Source organism: Gadus chalcogrammus, chromosome 20 (assembly GCF_026213295.1).
Source record: "Gadus chalcogrammus isolate NIFS_2021 chromosome 20, NIFS_Gcha_1.0, whole genome shotgun sequence".
NCBI classification, from domain to species: Eukaryota; Metazoa; Chordata; class Actinopteri; order Gadiformes; family Gadidae; genus Gadus; species Gadus chalcogrammus.
This window is the reverse complement of record NC_079431.1, coordinates 8,264,325-8,282,417: the sequence shown is the minus strand read 5'-3', so window position 1 is coordinate 8,282,417 and position 18,093 is coordinate 8,264,325.

Here is an 18,093-nt window from a genome sequence, read left to right as displayed (position 1 = left end):
TGGATCTGTACGCTCATATATTAGCAAATAGCTGAGCGTGACGGTGCCCCTTTAATCTTTATTTAAAAGCAGTATGAATGATTTAGGAATTGTGCAAGGCGGTACAGGGGTTGTACAGCCGAATGAATGTATAGGTTCTCTGTGGGTTAGGATGCCATTTTGTAGTACTGTCAATACTTAATAAAGGTCAATATACCGTATCCTAGGATAATCAAACCTTTTTTTTTGCTGCATGTTGCAACAAATAATTTCACGATTTATTAGTGAACAATAACCAACACACTATTACACTATTACTATTCTTATGCTCCCATACTTCCAAAATGGAGGGGGTCATTGAGATGCGACGTCACGATGCACAAGCCCAGCTGCTGTTGCTTATGGCGCGTTTCCACTGCAGGGTGCGGTACGGTTCGGTTCGCAAAGGTGAGGTACGTATTGCGTTTCCACCGCCAAAAGTGGGCGTGACCCGGACTGAGCCGTACTCGTTTTGCCCTCGTCTTCAGTACTCCTCCGTTGGGGTACTGAGACGCCTGAAAGGGTGCCGGAAAATTCGAGCTACACACCCGGGCGACATGGGGATAAAAACAAACAAACAGTAGCCTCGAGGTATTATTCTTTACAATGAACATGTCACGTAAAACGCTTGCTTGGACGAACAAGGAGGTGGAGACGTTCCTCTGCATTCTTGGGGAGGAAGACGTTGTTTACGATGTTTGCGTAGCTGCCGCGGCGATCGACATCCGGCCTACCAAGGGTACTGTCGGCGGTGGAAACGCGACTTTGGAACTGAGCTGGGCTATACCGCCCCCTCCCTACCGGACTGAGGCGATCCGAACCGTACCGCACCCTGCACTGGAAACGCGGCATTAGTCACAGCGACATTGGGGTCTGAAATCAATAAGAAATACTTGTTGTTTGACAAAAATGTTTGACATCCAATATTAGACATTTTCATGTGCCAAAGCTAACGTGACATTTGAGATCAGATTTCAATGTTTCAATCAGCATATGCATGAGAGGTTATTTTGGAAAATTTGTAGCCAAAAATAAAAATAGCCAAAATTAAATGGTGCGCGGGGAAGTGAGGAGCCGATATGTTTTCTCAGACAACTTGGCGGTAAAGCATACAAGCATGAAATGGAACCTCCGCTTCTTGTGTGTCGACTGTGAATATTTCCTTTGTTTGAGGTCAGGCAAATTCGGTGGAAGCTTCTTCCAGCCTTTTGTGCAAGATTTCACAGTCGACGGATCCTCACCGCAGATCACACAGGGTTGTTGTTGTTAAACCCTCTCTCTTTACCCCCCCTCTGTTCAAATATAGAAGCTACCGCCGCAGTGAAGGGTGCAACAACACAGCGAAAAAGTGGGCCTAGCAATCAACAGTAGCCCCTAAACTCCCTCTATCCGATGCCTTACCACGACCACACCCTTTTAAGCCCTGTTCCTCGTTGCATCCCCTGATAGCGGGGGTGCGGGCCTAGCACTGAGCTCAGATGGGGGATCTCATCACTTACCGTCTCTCTGCTGTGGAGAGGACATCTGTACACCCTTTGTAGGCTGAGCATATCCCTTCATTTATATTTCGCAAGCCAAACTTGAACCTTTCACTTTTCTTTTTTTTACTTTCTTCCTCTCACATGAGATAAGAAATGATGAGCACAAACCTGGCGGCGACGTAGGGAAGCCTATTTGCGGCCCAGCGTTTATAAATCAACGGATAGGCGTTCTGCCAGATGAATGGATGGCTGTCGACCACATACCATAGCACTGCTATGCTGATGATACACAGCTCTACATCAGGACAACCCCCACTTCTTCTGCCCCTCTGCCAACATCCACACTGACCACCTGCCTGGAGGAGATAGAGGCGTGGATGAAGCTCAACTTCCTACAACTTAACAGCCATAAAACGGAAGCCATCCTTATTGGCACGCCACATCAGCTCCGCTCCCCCACCATCACCAATATCACCTTCTCTGGCAAAAACATCCCCCTTTCCACATCCGTCACCAACCTCGGTGTTAAAATGGACCCACAACTTAATTTTGACACCCACATCAAACACCTCTGTAAGACAGCTTTATACCACCTCAGGAACATCGCCAAACTCCGCCAATCACTCACCCTGGCTGATGCAGAGAAGCTCGTCCATGCCTTTGTCTCCTCCAGGTTGGACTACTGCAATGCACTCCTCATTGGGATCCCTGGCAAGAGCATCCAGAGGCTCCAATACATTCAAAACAGTGCTGCCAGGGTCCTGATGAGGGTGCGCAAGCATGACCACATCACCCCCATCCTGAAATCACTGCACTGGCTCCCTGTCTCACTCAGAATTGAGTACAAGGTCTCCCTCCTCACCCACCAGTGCCTTCACGGACTTGCCCCCCTCTACCTTCAGGAACTCCTCACCCCCCCGACAAACTCACGTACACTTCGTTCAGGATCCACTCACACCCTCCAAACCCGACATACAAAGCTGTGCACCATGGGTGATCGGGCCTTTTCTGCTGCTGCCCCTAGACTATGGAACGCCCTCCCTGACCACCTGAGGGCTCCACAGACTACAGCTTTTTAAACGGAACCTCAAAACCCATCTCTTTAAAAGAGCATTTAGCTAAACTTTCTTTGAGGTTCCCCCTTTTAATAGTTTTTTTGGTTTTTTTTTTCTCTGAAGCACTTTGAGATTCTTGAATATAAAGTGCATTATAAATACAATTTATTATTATTATTATTATTATTATTATTATTATACCAGTGTGCCTGGTGACAGATAACTTTCCCTGTGCTGATGAAAGAGATTGAAAGATATACATCTATCTCAATATAGGCGAGATGTTTTTTTTATATTTCTGACAAGAGTGAGGAGGTAATTAACATATTTCTCTGCCGGAGCTCGGAGATGACATCAGCGCCGAGAGAGTCGCAGCATGTCCTGCCCCACCCCTGTAGTAGAGCGGGAAAAATCTTTAGTCAGAGGTGATTATATTTGTCAAGGCCGTTGATTGATCCTCAGTTTTATAGGGCCGGTTCAATATGGGTTGATCTCATGGTAATACTTGCAGAAGTGTGGAAGTGGTGGAGTGCTCGGGCTGACATGCGTGTCCTTCTTCTGGGGATGAATTGCCATTTATGCCATAACGTTACAGTACTTAATGGTTTTATTGACGAGAAGCACAGACACCGAGAGGAGGAGTGGGTTCCTCGGAATGGGTTATATAACCGAAACGTCATGATTTTGATCAACTTATCCATCCATCTAAGTGCAGCTTTTAGCAGGGAGACACTGTGAAAAGCAGCCGACAAGCTTTCATTGTTCGTGGTGAATGCGAAATGAAGGTCATCAACACATGTCACATAAGCTGAGCTCTGGTCTATGTGTAATGGGACAGGTGAGATGGCTTAAAAGCTAATTAGACCCAGGGGTTGATATTTTTGTCCTCTCTACAATTGCAAGTTAAACCAATTTTATGAGAAGGCTTTAGCTGTTTTTGTTTTGAGTGGGAAGAACTATATTTTTCCCTTCATGTTGATGGGTCTTGAAAATGGGGCTCCGACTGTGCCCTGAGTGAAAAGCTACGAGGAATGCAGATTAATATCGTTAATATAATTTTAACTTGATGCCAATATTAAGTGTTTACGTAGCAGTGCATCGGAAATTGCTATAGTCTGGCAACACTGTTTGTTGTAATGAGACATTACCAGCCAAACAAATCCTATGCATTTGCAGGATTGACGTCAATATATATGAGTGGAGAGGAATGTGAGCCTATATTCCCTATTTATATCAATTCCAACCTTGCTATTTTTAAACAGCCTGCATGAACCAACGGGGTAAGAATGCAAAGTATCTAAATTGCATGTTTAGTAGTCGTTCTTCGGAACATTGTCATTTCACCGTGGCAGATACATGTCCATAACAATAGCTGTTTATAGCGATGTCATCCAGAATTACATCACATAATTGTGTACCCTAGAGTCAGTGCATTCGGATTCCCTCAGCACAATGGTTGTCTTTTCCTCATGAATCCTCCTTTACATCTTTCCTTGACCTCAAGGTGTTTTCCATGGAGGTCAAGGAAAAGTGGTAAAGGAAATGACAAAGGATGTCATTTTAATGACTATCTGACCGTAACCAGTGTAATACTTACTCATGTTTTCCTAAACATAGAGGTAAATCATGTCAAATCAACAATACCACTTTTAAAAGAGCTCAAACCATTTAATACGCGATAGAGAAAGGTACTCGTCTTCAAGGTTCGTGCAGTGCATTGAACACATTGCTGCCGTTCATTGCTGAACTACAAACCACCATCCTAGGGTCTAGGAATTGTGGCTTCTTTACACAATCACATTGTATGCAGTGCAACATAAACACTCAGACATTGCATATCGTTATCTGGATTACAAGAAATACAATTGAATTGAGGGTTGTTATATCATCGTGGTTAACTATGCGTAATTAGCGTTGCTACCAAGGTTTGTGTCTGTGTGGGTGGAGAGCGGGGGAGTCTTATCAGCTTGCCTCGCGTCAAAAGTCACTGTCGCGGCGGACAGGTGTACGGATGTAGGTACGTATGTAAGAGGCCAAAGCCTCTGGATGGATGGCTCACCTCCAGAGGCGCATGCACTGGCCTCATTGTGGCACACAGGCTTTGACACTGAATGGTGCGCGTCACCTGTCATTCATAATTGGCTCTAAATCAGGCAAGTGTGACAAAAGAAATGATTTATGGATTGCACCCTGGGTTCATTTCTCATGGCATATCTTGCTATCACCTTGCTGACACATAAGGAAAGAAATGTCCCTTTTTGATGAATGGCAGCTGCAATAGGTTGAAGCCGACTGGGTGGTTGGTTGATCTTGGTGAATCTTTTGCTATGTAGGACAGTGCCCAAAATCTCCATGTGTGATCCACATTTGTACATAAAAATAAAAAAACTGATTAGATTAAATATGATCCATGATGAATGTGCTCAGCCTGTACAGGCAAATAGTATTGATGAGGAATAATTAATTGGTTACTTTGAGACTTAATGAATAGCATGTTAACATGCTGGTCTCTCACATCATTACACAGTTCCTCTGCCTTTTCAGTATCGAGAATTGAACATTCATGCTTACTGTAAAAAATATTTAATGTTTTGCTTTAAGATATTTACAAAGCTCGTTTAATGTATTTGCATTTAATAAAATATCAATAAAATAAATTATCCTAAATGGTTTATTTAGCTTTTTGGATGATTTATTTTACCTCACCTTGTTCAACCTATACGACTGTTAGTAGCTATCATTATTCATATGCCTTTCTGTCTAGTTCTTAAATTGTGGTGTTCATGGTTTTGGAACAGCATATTCTGCTGAGAGGGCTCAGCAGTGGACACTCACAACACCTGAGCACATCTAGATGGATGGGTAGAAAACACCTTTTCTCACCCTATAAATTGAACAGCACCGACCACAGATGGGGCGAACACAACAACAGACTACCTGCACTGTAGAAGAAAAATAACACGATAACGCATCCGCTTATTAGATTAAAAATAATGAAAAACAAAAGGTAATGGTCTAATTAGATAACGAATGTGTGGGAGACAATTTTTCATGTGATGCTGCTTGGCAATCTGTTGCTGAACGCTCACATTTATTTACACAGCTCTGTAGGCACTCAAACAGATTGGATATACGATCGCCCTGACTTATTAAAAATAAGACAGTGCCAGCAGGGAACGTTCTCTCTGCAAGGGTCCCTGCTAGTTGATTGCCACGTCTTTTCATGTCAACAAGCTCCTATCATCATATTTATTGAACATTTCTTCTTCACATCAACTGTGAAGAATGGGCTGTATTAGCCTTACAGGCCTATTGTTATTTGGTAACATGTTCGTCATTCACGGCTCATGTGTCTTCCGCGACCGTCTGCATTATCTGCTGGTGCACTAGAACAAATGCATTCTCATTGTTTGTATCTCCAACTCAACTCCGCCTAGTTGGGAAAATGTAACAAAAAATAAATAAAAACCTCTCATCTCCTGGTACACCTCTAATGTGAACCTGATCCCTTGACTGCCACCCCCAGTTTATAACGAAGCATTCTGGTAACCAGGATACAGGGTCCTACTTACCTGGACGGCATTGTCCATGCTCCTCTCCCCTCCTCAAGACAAAAGCATACCAGGTGTCTACTTATTCAGCTGTGACATGAATACTGATTCTTTGGAGATGACGCTGACAATGTACCCAAGGAACACCATCATCAACCTGTGAGACACAACTGGCACAAACTAAAACCTCCATGTCATCCTTGTAATTATGAACACAGCCATGACCTAAACGGCTTTAAACCTATTGCTGTTTTTAAATACTTGTTATTAAAATAGGATAACTTAAAATAAACATGTATCCACGGTATACTAGTGGTTTCAATGTATTCGTTGGATTCTTTGGCCTATAAAATATGGATTTGTCTGCCCAAAAAAATAATCCTTGCATGGACTCTAGATATTTGTGTTGGTGTTGCTGTTTTATGTTCTCAACATATGTCATCTATTACACAGATGCTAGGAGTTGAGTGTCAATGTTGGCAGACATCCATGCATCAATCAAAAGTGTCACTGGAGCCAGGTCGTCAGTCATTCCCAATGTGTCATCTTCCCCCGCTCTGCTGCTGCTGATCAAACACACAACAGTCACACTGGAACACCTTTTTAGCATTTGCATACTGATGCAGATTTCCGGCCACCGTCTTTGAAGTTCCTGTCTAATTGCCAATGGCGTTTGAAGTCCCATGGCTTATAGGGATGATAAATGAATCGCACGACTTTGATTCTGGTTTAATCTTTGGACCAATTGGCCACGGTTGGCCATCTCCCCACCTTCACTCCCTGCCGCCACACACACACACACCTGCACTGCGAAAACACACACACACAGACACACATGTGCACACAGACACAGACACACACTCACGCACACATTTGGAAGGACATTGGCTAAGCTTTAATGTCATCCTTCTCAGATTGTGTCATCACACTTTATGCAAATAGATTAATTCAGCAATATAGCCAAATCCAATTTCGGTTTCAGTCCTCCCAGGTGTTAATGACCCTGAGCAAGGTGCATGGAGGTGCATATGTGTCTTTCTGTATAATTAAGAGTGATTAAGCTGGTGTGCCACACTTATTTCTGATTGTCCTACATTTCACACAGACACCACAGTGATTCAAGCGCTTTGTGCTGCAACAGCAGATGGATAAGTGTAGCGCTTTACCCATTACATACTAAATGTCATACAAGAGAGACAGGCATTCTCCCAAGTATTACTCCCACTCCGTTTGCCTCTTCTGAGTGGGAGACGATGTCAAGGACAAATTACCAACCCGGCTTGTGCACTGCATAAAACCTGACCTACAGTACACAGGATGCACATACTTGCTTCTCTACACCAATTAAAATAGCAGGATATATGTAGGACCCGCCATTTTAGTTCTAATAAAAATCATGACTTTTTTGTTATTATCCCTCTCACCATGCTGTTCATTTGCCAAGCAAGCCAGGTGCAGTTCCCAACAAGCAAAAACATGAGATTCTGTGTGTTTTGAGTGCTCCAGAGTTTAATTTTTAAACCACATGATATTTCATGCAGATAGCGTTGTTCCTTTTTTTCTTGATAACCTCAGAACACCTCTGGTCCCATAAAATGCAAAGCATCTGACTCCACAAACCCGTCCACCTCCTCCAGAGTCTCTCCAATAATATGGTAAAACCCCTTCTGGGCTTTTTAACGATTTTTCGGAGGCTACCACTGACATTGGTATATGCCACATACATTCCATATACATTTAATCATATTTTATTTGTTCTGCAAATGACCTAGGCTTAAAGAAACAGCAGGGTGGAGGGAGTGTGGGGGGGGGGGGTGGCATGGAAAGGAGTGTCGCCCAAACGAGCATTTTAAGGAGCGAAGGTTGCTTGATTATTCCAGTTACAAGCGGCTAAAAGACCTGCTTTCTGCGCTCATGTCCCCAGTGTGGCGCCGTTTAGGGGCTCTGAAGGCAGAGGAAGAGCCCATTATATGCATGAGGATGCAAGGACGGGCTGCGTGTTCTCTCCTTTAATGAATGGTCTTTTCCGCGCATGGGCTAGCACCTTGACACCGGCGCCGCAGTGGCGGGCGGACAACCTTACAGTGTCTAAGAGAGAGAGACGGTGCAAGCACGTAGTTTTTGCAAGTTTTGTTTGTTGTTGTCACTGCTGTTCCCACACTACTCTTCAACCTGGCTACATACATCATTCAGTTCTATCCCCCAGTTGGCCAAGCATAAACTAGTCGACTAACAGAAGTGCCATAATAGGGGAATATACTGTATAATAAGACAGGGAAATGAGATAACAAGGTGAAAAAGGCCATTGTAATATCACACTGTCTTTAATGCAGAGAGAGGCAATTACTATTAGCTGGAGACACTGAGGCCCCTTATATATATTACCTGACGGTCGTTTGTATGTAGGCTAGTGGACCAGGTACTGCAGTGAGCTACCTAATGAAAAGGCAAAGTAAGGACAATTCACCTTGCCAGTTTATTAGCCATCTACATGCGTGCTAACTCAGATCTGGAAGAATATTTATATATATGTTAGGGATAATCTATCGAACGCCGGTTATGTGGTCATTATCGGGAAATAAGCCCTGGGGCGAACCGGACACCGACGTGAAGCGGAGGGGTCTTGCGTCGCCCTGAAGGGGCTTATTTGCGATAATGACCGGCGATAATGACCGGACGTTCTATACTTATCCCACTTATTACACGGCTACTTGCCAAAACGAAAACATAACTTCACACGATGTGTCTTCCCAGCATTCGTAGTGTTGATCAGCAGAGTAATAGTCCGCCAAAGACGTTGTCGTCGCTTAGCAACCGAGTACAGTGGGGTTGATAAGTTACCGGACTACTTGCGGAGTGAAACAAAAGACAGAAAAAAATCCACTTTCCTTGACAGCGGTCATTATATGCTTAGCAACGGTGAATTATCAAAAATTTACCGCCGGAAGATGTGAAGGCCCATGCAAGTGAACGGAGCATTCCGTTGCATTGAGAAGAGCTCAAGTGTAATAAATATATCTTATATATATATATATATATATATTCTGCTAACCATTAGGCTGGGGAAAATAAACGCTGTCACTCTGGATGGATATGAGACAGCCATCACTGTTGCAGTATAATATTGTCTTTGTCAAGATAAATTGTCATCATTGAGCATATAATTTCTTTATATGCTCCATGATGACAGGAAATGTATATTTGAATGGGAAAGTAATGTTTTTTTTGTGGGCACATTGAGCTCTTACTGAACTCATGTTTCATTGACAATATAGAATCACTTCGAATCTCATTTCAACATAAAAGTGTCTTATATGGGTTGATGGGTTCAAGGTACATGCAGAAGAAAGAGATATTTTTACAGCACATAACACATTGTCACCATCGTAACTCCATGTCATATCCATAATAGTTGGCGAGGGGTAAGGTATATTTAAAGAAAAGCATTCTTGATAAAATTCCTGGTTTCATCTAGGCTACCCTTGACAGATGACGTGGAATTGGCCTTCTCTTTATCCACCGCAGTCAACAAAGAAAAAACATGAATCAAATATTGCTTGCTGGATTGTGGATTGCAAGTATATATGTATTGAGGCTGGGTTCGGAATGTGAATGAGTAACTAATTAAGGCTGTGTAAATAGCTACCATTTTGTATTTATTACCAATTGTCTAATGAAGAACTGTCACAAATTCCCTTTTCTCCCTGAAATGCCAGCCGTTCAGTCTAATAAGGGATTGTTCTAGAATGGGGAGCATAATTTTCAATTACTGACCGTGACAAAAACATTTTTATAAGACATCACAAAAGAGAACATGTTGTAGCAAATAAATTCCTCGGCTAGCAGCCTCTCTCTCCGAGTACCAAATGTATTTGTGTGTGTATGTGTCTGTGTGTACACACCGGTTCTGCAGTTCTCGTACATGCTTTTGCCTTGGTGACACAAAAGGACCAGGCCCATGGGTCATAGCTAAAGAGATAAGACAGCATCTTAGGGACAGTGAGTTACCATTTAATTGCTTTGGTCGATTCGATGTGTATGACCAAAAGGAAAGTAGATCCAGCACATCATTCTAAACTGTGCTGGATTTAATGTGATTTATTATTCAATGCTTCTGCCTGAAAGTCCAGTGCAGTAACACAGAGGTCTGGCTAAAAACATCAGTTTAATCAGTGATGGAACCAAGTAGGCTTCATTTGAAACTAGGTCCCTTCAAACCATAATTAATGAATAACAATTCAAGAACAACACTTGTTTTAGTTTCTTGTATCACCTCTATCGACTCCAAAATGATGCGCTATATATCATATTTTTCTTTCATGTACATGTCAGGTGAGGTCATCTTTAGATCTGAGTCAATCCCTTGAACACTCCAGATTTATTTCCTCCCCTTCCTGTTGGGGTCCTCCTTGGAGGAAGGCCTGGATGAGAGTGGTAGGAGGGGTGAGGGTGCAACTGCTCCCGCAATGCAGATATGATTTATTCCAGCTCTAAATCCCCAGTACCTCAAGGTAAAGGGCATCATTTGCACAATTTTAATCAAGTCAGACTCCACCCCAACCACCTCCGCCTCCTCCTCCTCCTCCTCCAAAAAAAAAAGATCTGATACCCCAGCAGACCGATGGCGAGTTGTGATGCCATGAACCGGAGGTGAGAATCCAACTTAATCGATTAAGAAAGGTTGCAATCAAGTATAATTGGTAATGGTTGATTGATAACCACGTTGTGGTTGATTAAGGGGCGGTTTTGTTTTAGAAATTTATTAAATATCATGCAAAGATATCATTCATTTTGAACAAATGATAGCCTCTGTATTGCATCATTCACAATGTTGATTGTGAATGATGAAATCTCACAAATGTTCAAAATTGTGAGATTTCATCAGAATATAACTTGTAGAGGGCTCAATGTTTTTTTGGATATTAACAATATTTTAACTATAAGCTATTGAAGGATACGTTTTTTGGTACGATTTTATGGTCTAGCGTTACTCCATGTGTGCTTCAGTATTGAGGCAGTTGGCTTTTTCCTGTAATGATTGCGCCAGGCTAGATTGGTAGTCAAGCAGGTACATTTTCAAGCGTTCGAAAATATATGAAAAAACACTGACCATTTTTTCAAAATGGGAAGGTCACGTAGAATGGATACATTTCTCAGTATTTTCTTTAAAAAAGAATTGCCGCAAACTGAGCATATATTTATTTACACAGAAAGAAAATGCAATTAAAAAAGTACTATAAACCACTATTGAGTAAATTTTTTGCTGTATTTCATACTCAATCGGATTTAGCGGGAAATCTGTCACCGTTCTTGCCTGCCGAGAAGCTCCAGAAGACAGCTGTATTGTAGAGCTCACCTCTACAAGGTTTTGTAGAGGGTTTTCTTTTTTTTGGACTAGAAACCGTAGTGTGTAGTAGTTCGCTCCAGAGGAATATTTGTGTCTCTCTGTGTGTGTCTCTCTCTCTCTCTCTCCTCTATCTCTCTCTCCCTCACTATCTCTCTCTCTCTCTCTCTCATCTCTCCGTTTCTCTCTCTCCCTCTCTCTCTCTCTCTCTCTCTCTCTCCTCTCATCTCTCTCTCTCTCTCTCTCTCTCTCTCTCTCTCTCTCCTCTCTCTCTCTCTCTCTCTCTCTCTCTCTCTCTCTCTCTCTCTCACTATCTCTATCTCTCTCTCTCTCTCTCTCTCTCTCTCTCTCTCTGTCTCGCTATCTCTCCGTCTCTCTCTCTCTCTCTCTTCCTCCCTCTTCCTCTCTCTCCCCCGTCTCTGCCTCTATTGGAGCACCTCAGCCAAAGCAGAGGAGCAGAAGGGCTTCTTCAGATTGAACTGAAAATTCAGAAGGCGAACCACATGATGTGTACACATATAGCAGTGAGATAGGAGACCATTATGTATATATTTAAGTAATGTACAATGACCTATCTTACCTCACAATAACACCCTGCTTATACTCCTGCACTCACTGGGGCTGAACCTTTGCAATGTGTTTGCCATATCTCTACATCTGGTGGCCTTTCTCACTTGCTTGTAATGTCAGCAATACCAACCCACGCCGCCTCGTATAACCACCAAGTACGTAACACTAATGTGCTATAATGTCGACATGATAACACACAACAAGAGAAACACAGCGACAATAACCACATTCCCATGCACACAACAGTGCCATATGGTGTGATTTATTCTTTGTGTTTGCTTCTCCTGCCACCATCATCTGGGTCATTACCCAGCGATGCCCTCATCTACACACAGTGCTGTAGTTGTTCCAGCGCCGCCAGAGGAACCTTGGTGGTCATTATGCCCGCTAGACCGGGCTGCATGGATCCAACCCAGCCTATTCTGGGAGCAGGCTTTCTTGCTGACAAGGACTATCGGAGGCCATCAGCCCAGCATCGAGGTTCAGAGGGCACTCCCTCTCTCACTGTTTTGTCTTGCATGGAATAAATGGGCTTCTATCCTTTGACTAGTCCTTCTTTATCAAGGAATTGTGCTGTCTGTGCACTTACTCAAAAGGGCATGCTTCTTCTTTTCTTCCCTTTATACACCCCCATGACATAAAAACCCTAACCCAAATAAAAGCGGTACGAAGGCCAATGCGAAACATATTTTGCGAGTGAGTGTGCCCCATCTCCAAACAGCGATATCAGATGTGTGATTAAAGCATACGTTTTCGTTCTTTTGGTTTTGCCGGGTGAACTTTGTTGTTCTTGACATTTGTTCTGTGTGTGCATAGAGCGTACTATATGCTGTTGATGCACTACACAAGCTCCTCAAGCACAATTGGATTTGGCATCCCTACTAACGCACCACCCTTCCATTGTACATACACACAAATGTTTTCCCTGTTGTGGAATCAGCATACCCCGAAGGCCCCCCCATACACAGATCTCAACGATAAAGTAACCAGCATTGATTCATTCTAAATCTGATCTCTTGTTCATCTTCGGGCCATTCTCTTTGAAGTGCGGCGTCAAAGTCGTGATGGATCCATGCCAAAGAGTCAAGTTATATACAGTACATCGGGCAAGAACTAGAAAACCGCTTGCACCAATGAGTATGTGGCCTCGAAGCTGCCCCCCTGTAGGGTAAATACTGCATTGTCTGTGTTGATAAAATGTCCATAGAACAAGTCGAGCACAGATCGAGCATTGATTGCCTGGCTGAATCTGCTCTGTTGTGAAAGAAGCAATGTGAACGCCAAAACACTTAGAGTTCATCTTTGTTGCCTCTGGGCTAAAGATGGACCATGGTTCCAGCTTGTATCTATATATTCTTTGTATATTATCTTTGAGAAGTTTCCACCTGTAGGCATCGGTATTATATTGCAGTCTGTTGTATTCGGGCCGCTACACAAAAGCAGCGGTGTGAATCATTCCAGTTGGCTTGTTTGTTATTGCTTGGTCCAAGCCATGGGCTTCCATTGACTTTTGTACATCATGAGAGTAAACATTACGACATCGCTTATTATAACAAGCGAGGAAATCGGTCTCTCTTTATGACCGCAGCACTGTAGTTGTAGTTGATATAGACTAGATCGACTTCATGACACTTTCCTTTATTGCAACGTCGTTTTGAGTGTTGCACAGTGGAACTCTGATATCGCAGAGAATGCACTATGAAGGATGCATTGGCGGACTGGGTGCCAACAAACAAACTGATATCTGAACTAGTATGGTATGTGGGACAGAGTTGCCTGGACCAAATTGAAACTCTAAAAGGTATGTATTTTTATACTGTTTTAATGACTGTTCTATGAGTCAGTTTGAGGGCACTGCTGACGTTGAACAAATATCTGAAGAGGAAAAGGTCAAACAAGGTCATTTCAGAATGTAAGACCTGAACGCAGGAACTGAAATACAGATTTTGACTGAATCCTTCTGTCTCAAGTCTTGATTCTCTGGTTAACACCCTTTGAAAGTGACTTTTCTCGATCAAAGGATATGTTTGTCTCAGCAGATACTTATTTTGTGTTTAAATACCTTCATCATCACATCAAGTCAAATTACAAAATGGAAAATGGGAATGAAGCAAAAACATGTGTTGCGAGATTCCTCTTCCAAGTTGAGGTTTTATTGAGAATCATTTCCAACCCTGACCATGTCTGTGTCCTGCTGTGTGCACTCGTATGCTTAAGGAAAAAGGATAATAAGCTTTCAAATAATAAATTGTACTTGCTGATTCGTTTGTATGGTTGACAAGTTTGTAAAGGAAGAAGACTGATGGAGTTGCACAACAATCCTGACCCTATAAACCACAATGCATGCTCCACTTGACCACACGCTGCGGGCATCCCATTGCATATTTGATTTACTGGAAATAGACTTCTTTTACATTAAAAAAAAACCATTACTCAATGGGGGTTTTATTTAAATTGATTGCACTATTAGGGAAATTGTAACTGAAGAACCTGGCAGACCACTGTGAATAGTATTTCATTGTTGTTTAAGTTGTTCCCTGCAGATAACATAACCAATTTACCGGAGATTTACCGGACTCATTCAGTGTTTTACAATCAAGGTAAACAACACTACATTCCTACATTTTCTTCATTCAGCCAATCGCATGCATGTGATCCTGCTTATGCCCAATGTAAGATCCCAAATACCCCTAACCTTCATATTCTTAGAGTTTGGAGAATTCCTTTACCAACATATACCAACTAGAAAATGCATGCCCCATACTGGACTGGGCCCATGAATCTACCACAAACCATAAACAGACCACCTTATTAACTACAACGCCATATTACAGCTCATTCCATTGATGTCCGAATAAGCTGTGAGCATATCACTGGATTAACATGTTATTGGAATCGGCAGAAAGGATTTGAGAACAAACCAAGATGACATTCTGGAAAGGTAAAGCACGCGTACCGCCACACTGGTGACATACTGATACTGTAGGGCGTCAACAGAGAGACCTCAAAAAAAGAAGAAGAAAGTCACCAGACCAATTGGGGACGTGATAACAACGGCACATTGGAGGCAATATTAAGACAGATGCCCCGTGTGTTTGTTTATACCTGCAAGGCCACAATGGCTTAATCCTCATTTTTGACACCGCATGCTTGCCGTCTCAGCACATTGAGATGCCGGGGAGCCAGCATCTGGCTGTGTTTCATATCGGCCCATCTAGGGCTGCGGCGGGGCGCTTGCAAAGCTTGCCCTGAGAGAATGATAAATTGAAGTGATGCATGTGTGGTCTCACCCACAGCACCGAAGTCTCTTGGGTGGATAACGGGATTGTGTGCGCGTTTGGGTGTGTTTATGTGTGTGCGTCTGTGTATGTCAGTGTGTGTGTATATTTATGTGTGTGTATCTCTGTGTGTGTGTGTGTGTGTGTGTGTGTGTGTGTGTGTGTGTGTGTGTGTGTGTGTGTGTGTGTGTGTGTGTGTGAGTATGTGCTTGTATGTGTCTGTGTATGTATGTGTGTGTGTGTGTTCGTGAGAGAGAAAGAGGGATTCTACAAACAATCCCCCAAACGGGAGGGAGATGGCTATGGGTGTTGGGTTTAGCCGGGCCTTAGGGACAACATTATCGCCCACCCACCTATCTCCAAAGGTTGGAGCTCCCTATATCACTGCCAGGGGGGCATGGGTGTCATTTGTTACCACCGGCGTCTTATATCATCTCCTGAACCGTGTTCTGCAGCTGTGGCTATTTCTTCAATGTGTTTTTTGCTAATTGATCCCTCAAGGAACGCATTCATTTATTCATGTATTTACGCATGCATTTCGCCCGAGTCTCCTCTCACACATGGAGTCACCGTTCCTTTTTTATCTCAACTGGCTAGAAATAAATGTGGGAAACTTGCCTGATCTCATCTGTGGTTGTTAAGTTCATGAATTGAAGGACCGTTATGGCCATAACTTGTTAGACTGTGATGACTCATACGTCCAGAGCGGAACTCACCAGTTTTCCATCCCAACGGTTTATACCTGCCAATTGAAAGGAGAAACCGCTCTGGAAAGTAATTATTTACAGATCATTTGGTGTCACATTGGAGAAATGGGGAGTTCTCAAGCCCCCCATAGAAGACTGTGGGGACTTCAGCCTATACCAGGGTTTTAAATCAGGGCCAATGTTATGTGGGCCCATTGATTCGCTGTCATTGTAATCTGCACTCGCCAGAGTAGCAGAGCTCCCATTACGACACATTTGTAGTTGTTTGTTTACTTTGCGATTAGCCTTCCAGGCCTACGGATGACAGAGCACACACGCTCACACATACATGCACACACACACACACACACACACACACAGACACAGACACACACACACACACACACACACACACACACACACACACACACACACAGAAACATAACTACACATAGAAACACACATACCACTTCACCTAGCAGGGTGACGCTGGAGAGGAGATATTGCAATGGTTGATTCCTCTCCGACTGGGATGCTATGGCTGAGTGTTGTTCAATTATTGCCGTATCCCCCACTGTAGAAGATCTTTCTATATGCAGTACGCTGCGCTGGGTTTAAATATTAATGGTCCCTTTTATCGCCGAGAGGTTTCTGTGATACTGCATATATGATAGGAAGCAATAAATGACTCATGAATAAAAAAAGCTCCAGCTGTATGTGCTGCTTCAAGTAATCCCCTTCTAAAATAATTTGTAATATGCAAATGTCCCCGGTTCTGATTAATACTGTCGCTTTCCATATTTTATCTGCTGCGTTTCAGACGCCGTGCGAAATGTGAGTTTATTTTGGGGACAAATCTCGCGGGGACATGAATGTCCGACGTGTCGCGAAGTGTTGTTTTTCACCGTGTAGAGGAAATGTTCCCGTGCCCGTGGTTTATCGCCAACGCAGAGAGCTGCTGTCCATAAAACATTCCGGGGCATCGCCATGTTACCTGATTTGTATTACCTGGTGTACAAATCCTCCTTGAGTGAATACAAATACATATCTTCCACCACAGCGCATACTTTATCCAGAGCAAAAACAGGAACCCCTCCCCCTCCCAAGCTCATACACTCAGGATGAAATTCCCAGGGGGAGAAGCACGGCTCTATGTTCTCCCTCACCCTTTACCTTTCTCCTTTTCAGACCCCCCCACCCTTCATGCACACACACACACACACACACACACACACACACACACACACACACACACACACACACACACACACGTAAACACACTTGGCATCCTCCTCACGCGTCACATCGAATCTAAATCAACACGATAAGACAAGAGATTACCGTCAATCATCTTGACCCCACCTTTCAATTGGGTCTTGTCCAACGTTGCTCGGGGAGATGAGTGCGTGCGTGTGCCTGTGTGTGTGTGTGTGTGAGCGAGGGGGGGAGTGTGTGTGGGAGTGTGTGCATGTTTGCGTGTGCGCACAGACTGAATACACATGAAGACAAACAAGCCCGCTCCATTACCCCCACTGTCACATTCTGTTTCATGTATCACGCCGGGAGCGATGCGGCGAACAGAGGGATAGGTTCATGCACTCAGAGCAAGGCGGACAAATAGACCAGACGGATCTGTTATGCAGGGTTATGAGACGGTGTCAGCGCCGTCACAACATTGCCATTTCCGCTTATCTCGCCGCCGTCGCGGCCAACGCCGGTTCATGCGGTCGTTTACCGGGACACGACTTGAAAGGCAATACGCGCGTCCCACCTCGGCCGCACGCCCGGGTGTTTTATCTTGGGACCTGTGGTCTGTAAAGAAGGAGTGAGTTTGTTTTTTCTTTCCCTTCCACCGCAAGAGAATATAGTGGTTCTTTATGAGGGTTAGCCATTGGAACTTATTCATGGTGTTAGCCAGTCATTAATAACAAATATGAGGTCCTGAATGGTGTATTGGTCTTAAATAGGTTGTGGAACGGCCGGGTGATGAATGAATGAGCATATATTTGTATTTCATATAAGATATGGATGCTTTTAGGCTAGCCTCCAAATGTGTTTTTGAATAAAGACTTGAGTTTCTTGAAGATGGGAGTGGATTATTATGTTGAGG